This window comes from Limulus polyphemus, unplaced genomic scaffold (genome assembly GCF_000517525.1).
Source record: "Limulus polyphemus unplaced genomic scaffold, Limulus_polyphemus-2.1.2 Scaffold60, whole genome shotgun sequence".
In the NCBI taxonomy this organism is placed as follows: domain Eukaryota; kingdom Metazoa; phylum Arthropoda; class Merostomata; order Xiphosura; family Limulidae; genus Limulus; species Limulus polyphemus.
In genome coordinates this window covers 1,244,867-1,251,682 of record NW_013665670.1, presented here as the reverse complement: position 1 = coordinate 1,251,682, position 6,816 = coordinate 1,244,867, and positions in this window count along the sequence as shown.

Below are 6,816 nucleotides of genomic sequence, written 5' to 3'. Positions count from 1 at the left end.
AATGCAACTTTAATTTCAAGCTAGTATACAATGCGTTTCATTTTACACTGGTACATGATACATAATGCAACTTTAATTTCAAGCTAGTATACAATGCGTTTCATTTTACACTGGCACATGATACATAATGCAACTTTAATTTCAAGCTAGTATACGATGCATTTCTACATGGACCCTCTAAGAAGGTAGCGTATTCAAACAAGTGATAGACAGACAAATTTTGAATGGTTTGAAATTATATTCAGACTATCATTTGAGACTTTGTATTTTGAGATACTAAGATTTTGGTGTGACTATAAAATTTTCATATTTCACTCTCTTGCTTTTGGGTCTTGTTTTTTGGTCTCCTTATCAGTGCTTGTTCCTGTTCTATACTCCAGCAACCGAAGAGTCATACATAATTAAGAGCCTCAGTTTGGTAACATAACACTGTGGTGTAAAAAAATAATTCTATGTTTCTAAGCTCAGTTTATTATTTATTTTTATTTACTGTTTGTATTAGACTTATTATTTACTTAACATTCCTCAACCTACAATTTGTATACTTTAGATACTTTAATCGTTTCTATCGAATACCAGTGAACCTGAATAACATATGTTCTGCAAGCCTTTCAAGGTGATGTAAACTGTAGAGAATGGTCTTGTGCGAGGGTTCTTTGATTCCGTTGTTGCTAATTGTGTCCACTCTATTACTTTATTTCAATGCTAATAGACAAGCAACTTTTCAAGATGATAATGCAACTGTCTACTACGCACGCGTCCTCTGGAATGCCTTTCAATGTTAGTATCGAACGATCTATCCCATTATTCGTTAATAATACAGTAGCCAAATAGTCTCCGGCGGATGGAATAGAGTGCTGTCTTTCCTCTGAGCCTATCATTTCAATATTACAAAAAAGTCACTCAAAAGCAAACAATCTGAATTTTCAGTTTTTCCTTTGTTCTGATATAATGTATTAGGTTTTCAGAGAACATCTACGAGATTACCCTTCGAAATCCAACAAACAAACTTATATCACAAAAATTTGAAGCAACTGCATATTATACTTCTTCATCAGTTTAAAACCATGATTCTCATTTCGTACTGGATCCAATAAAGAATGAGGATGAGTTAAAAACATTACATATAAGGTATTTCCCCAACACAAACTTGGTCAGTTGTAAACCTAAATGATGTTCACACCTTGAACGAACATATCGTGTATTACTTTAGTCTACAATGAACATAAACTTAAATATTATGAATACAACAAATTTGTGTTGTAGAAACATAGTTCTTTGTCATCAAGTAAGTTTTCTTTTGGAATTAGTTTTATCTTAAAATAATAATATTTGCTGTAAATAATACAATTAACATTTTCATGAGTATTGTCAATACTTTTTCGTTTTCTAATGATACTGTTTTCGAATTTAAAGTAAGGTGATTTTAAAAAGATTTTATTATTACTTCACTTTCAGTAATCAAAAATATAACCAGCATCAAAACGGTTTGCGATAGTGTCAGTACAAAAATAGGAAAATAAAGAAGTCGCGTAAAACCAAACAACTTGAATTACCAGTTTTGCCTTTGTTCTGGTTTACTGTATTAGGCTTTCAGAGAAAATCTACGAGATTACACACTTTGCATATTATTTCATTCGAATCTCACATGTTGCATCCCCAACTGTATTTCTTCTAATATTATCAGAGTATCAAACAAGAAAAATAGATGGCATGTTAAAGTTAACATGATTTTTTTTTGTTGTTTTAGAAAACTGGCAAAGTCCTACACTGATCATCATTATTACAGGCAAAAATTAAAAAAACGTGGATTATGGAGCTGAAATTCACATAATGATCTAAAAAGTATTGAACTTCTTATCAAAATATGACAGATGTGACCGACTTGGCCTTTTAAACCATCTAAACTTTTTTAACTTTAACACAACTTATCAGGAACAATACCTATGAGATTTATTCCAAATTACTTCTCGTGTCACTTTTCTTTCAGCAATATCATAAAACACGTAGCAGATAATGAGCTTCGTCAAGTCTCACAGGTGAAATCTGTAGTAGGTACCAGAATACTAATATTCCCTTTGATTTCCTGTTAGACAAGTTCAAACTTCTAGAAATGTTGTTTCTCCGTGTGAATGTCTTTTCACTCTCTCTATAAATCAGTCAGAAATAACAATTTGCCGAAGAAGAGAACGAATGTCAGTTTTATATTGTTCTTTATCGGCATTTGCTTCGTGACTTTTAGTTCTGATAAGATATCTCTCAATAAACAGAGATGGAATTACGTAGATGTCTAGGCACCGTACTATAATGGATACAAAATTGTAACGATTTATAAAAAAACGGTAGTATTGTAGCTAAAATAAACAAAAATATGCTGTTGTCATTTCTGTTTATATAGTTTGCGCATTATGCATAAAATATGCATGTTTATTTTCCAGTACCCAACAAACTTTGCCCACCAAGATACAAAATGGTGCAAGCATTGCTCATCTCAGTGGTGTAAAGGTGAAGAGATGTCCGTCATGAACAGGTGGTTAGGGCACTCGACTCGTAATCTGCGGGTCGCGGGTTCGAATCCCCGTCCCACCAAACATGGTCGCCCTTTCAGCCGTGACAAAACAAAAGGTGAAGAGTTTCCAAAATGTAGAATCTACATTTTTGCCAATAAAAAAAAAATACAAAAATTTTAGAACACTATGTGCAATAGCGGAGGATTTACTGAGCACTTAGCGACCTACGGTCAAAAGATCCTTACATTTTAATCTCGCAAATATTACGATATATTTATATATATATATACTAATTCTATTGCTAGCGGGATGAAGCAATCAATTCAATCTACGTATACGTAGCTGAAGCAGCTAGTTGCTTCTTCTTTTACTTGCAAATAAATATTTGCTCTTCAAAGCTTGCAACATCTGTGGTGTATGAGAAGGAATATCGATTCACAATAAATAAAAAATATACCCTCCTCCCCTTTATCTAGTCACTTACATTCCTAAAGCTCATTTCGAATTTTTGCACAACTCAGCTCAGAAACTCCTGTTGTCAACTGTTGTCATTGCTGCTTCCGAATGTTTTTGACCTGTTGTCATCGCCATAGTTAACACATCTTCGAATCCCATGTAATGTACTTGATGATCTGAATTATATTAGCAATATCCAAACCTACTTATTACTTCCTTATAATTATAACAATGAGTCTTGAGTTGATGTAACATACAAAAATACGAGAAAAACATCCAAAAAGAGCTTGAAAGAATAATACTGCACATGAATAAAATGATACAATTTGATTAATGACAAGTTTCTTTATTTTGCTGTGTTTGTGAACTATCACCTACTGTACGAGCTAAATCAGAATTTGGAACTTTTTGTTTTTTTAGATGTATGATCACTCTGACTTAGCTACAACGGCTGCAGCATTGAATGAATCATTGTGAGAAAAATACTTTTCGGGTGTTTAACATCAAAAATGAAATTGCTAAAATTTTGTTCGGTTTGGATGTAATACCATTAAAATACCCCTATTAAATTCCTAACCCTTCAGTCCGTAGTACAGGAATATTTGTTAAATTGTAACAGAGTCGAACGTGACTGAGCGATATGAGGGTCAGAGTATGAGTCCGGGGGTACGTGGTTTGCGTTGTGTTGCCGCAAAAATGCCGGGCCACACGAATAAGAAGTGTAAGTATGAAATGCCATCACACCTACTTAAAGTCTATTAAGGACTAAAAGTAACAATAATGTTTCGAATAGAAAAAAAACACACTAAGGCAACTGTTTTTAAGGCATGAAATGAAACAGTTTTCTAATAGAGGAATTATAACAACTACCGCACGAACCATCCCAGATCTTTTAGCACTGAGCCTAGAATGGTCAACGGACAGACATTCAAGAAACCGGTGATTTAAGGTTATTTCGGCACAACTTTTAAAATAAAAAAAACAACTAAATGTTAGTGAAAATATGACATGACAAAATAGTATATAGATTATACTATGGTAGTTCTATACTGAGCGTTATACCATCCTTCTTATATATATATATACTCTTCATTGCAGAAATGGCATTTTTAATTTGATAATCGCTAGGAAAACCATCTTCTAATGCACCGTGCATCTGCTTCAACTTCAAGATTGGATCTTCGGGCTTTAGTGTGCTATAAGTTTCACAAAATATTGAATTCGCTGTCAATGCAGTAATCAATTGAGGAATTCCGATTCAGCTGGTCTATATCGTCTGGGATATATTCAAATAAGTTATTTCCTCATATCATCTTTACCTAAGGTTTAGCTTAATCGTTAAACTTAAACCATCACAACCACATCTGGAACATTCCAAACATTTTTTGTTGCTACATCATTTTACTTTACATTTACAAGTTAAATATATATATATATATACATATATCATTGATATTTTGTATAAGTTATTTGTTTTCTATCTGAGATATTGTACGGTTTAATTTTTATTCAATTATTATTTATTTAGTCCTCGGTGGAATGGCGTTATATTTATGAACTTACAACGCTTAACTCCAAGGTTCGACTCCCGCGGTGGACACAGCTGATAGCCTAATGTGGCTTTCTTCTAAAATGTACAAATAGTTAAATAAAAAGTAGGATAATGATCAGTAATAAATGACCGTACAATTTCCATTTCGACCATTTGAAAAGTAGAGACAGCATAATCAGTTAATGTTTTGTTATTTTATTTTCTGTTACTTTTGTTAATAAATTAAAATATCTTATAATACTACTTTTACTACAATAATCTAAATCATACGGATCACATATATACTTTTTCTGGTCATTTAAAAGATTAGAATTTAAAACTCCTACTATAATAATGATGCATGTTCCTTATTTAGCATAACTAATATATGTTTAACCTTTCCATAGGCCCGGCATGGCCAGGTGGTTAGGGCGCTCGACTCGTATTCTGAGGGTCGCTGGTTCGAATCCCCCTCCCACCAAACATGCTCGCCCTTTCAGCCGTGGGGGCGTTATAATGTGACGGTCAATCCCACTATTCGTTGGTAAAAGAGTAGCCCAAGAGTTGGCGGTGGGTTGTGATGACTAGTTGCCTTCCCTCTAGTCTTACACTGCTAAATTAGGGACGGCTAGCGCAGATAGCCCTCGTGTAGCTTTGCGCGAAATGCAAAAACAAAAACAAACCTTCCCATAAATATTCCCATTATGTATTTTTGCGTTTAACTACAAACAAACAAACCATAAATATTTTTAAATCACCTTCAGGTGACCTACAGTAACAGCCTAAATTAATATTATTATGAATTTCGAGCAAAGCTAAACGAGGGCTATCTGCGCTAGCTGTCCCTAATTTAGCAGTGCAAGACTAGTCATCACCACCCACCGCTAACTCTTGCGCTACTCTTTTACCAACGAATAGTAGGATTGACCGTCACATTATAACGCCCTCACGGCTGAAAGGGCGAGCATGTTTGGTGGGACGGGGATTCGAACCTGCGACCAGCAGATTGCGAGTCGATCGCTCTAACACCTGACCATAAAATTATTAATTTTTAATATTATGCATTTATTGTAATCATTCAAAGTGAACAAACTTTGACAAATATCAAATAATACTTCCTCTTTAAAATAGGCTACAAAGCATCTACTTTTTTTTCTCGTCTATTTGACAAATGTGCAGAGTAACCTTGAATATTAAACACTAAATTATCAGCCATAAGCCAAGCGGTATCAAATAGCATAGAAGTTTGTTTGTTTGTTTCGTATTAAACACAAAGCAACACAATGGACTAACTGTGCTCCGCCCACTACGTGTATCGAAACCCGGATTCTTGTATTGTAAGTCCGCAGACATACCGCTATGCCACAGGGGAAGGGTAAAAAAAGACATAACTAGGAAATTTCTAAGACCTATTATAGTAAGCTTTGGTAACAAGCATTGCAAGTCCGCAGACATAACGCTGTGCCACTGAGGGGCGAAGACCTATTATAGCTTTAGTAACAAACCTCTTCGTGAGGTAGTATGGAAAATAACGACGAAGGTTTATTTGTTTATATTTACACAGTGGACTATCTGTGCTGTGCTATCAAGTGTTATAAAAACTTGATTTCTTGCGTAATAAATCCTCAGACTTGACGCTATGCCACTAGGGGACAACAACAACGAAAGAAGCGGGAAGTGTTAATGAAAAACACAATATATACATATTGTAAACATGATACATAAATATATTGTGCGTAAATGAACATTTATCATCATTTTTAAAGGTATATTTACTTTCTTAACTATTTACTTCTGTATTTCCTTGATTCATTTCGGGAACTACCATGATTACCAAACTGAATGTAACGTTGTTATTCTACTTCGTTATGCCAAGTTTGAAACTTTCGCTGTTTTTTTATATTTTTAATATTTTTGTTTTGTAACCACTTAGTTTTATCAAACTACTTTTACTTGATTTAATAATTCTTCATATTTCTAAGAATTAAAAATAACACTTTCAGTTAGTGTTGAAATCAATGCAGTATAGTTTTTAATTTCACTGTAACACTAATGAACTTAAAACATGCTTACCCGAGTCCGCATCACTCTCCCTAATTCTGGACTATTTGATCTATTTACTTTTAAAAACTGGAGAATATTTTGTTCCTCAAATCCAGTACAGTAAAAATGGCGTGTACCATAATGTTTCGCATTACCAGTATTCTTTATTGAATCACTTCTTTTCATGATATTTTCACTACATTCCTCGCTAACTTCTTCTGTCGCCATGTTTAAAACGAAATGTAAAGAATGTTGAGATCAATAAGAAAAATGTTG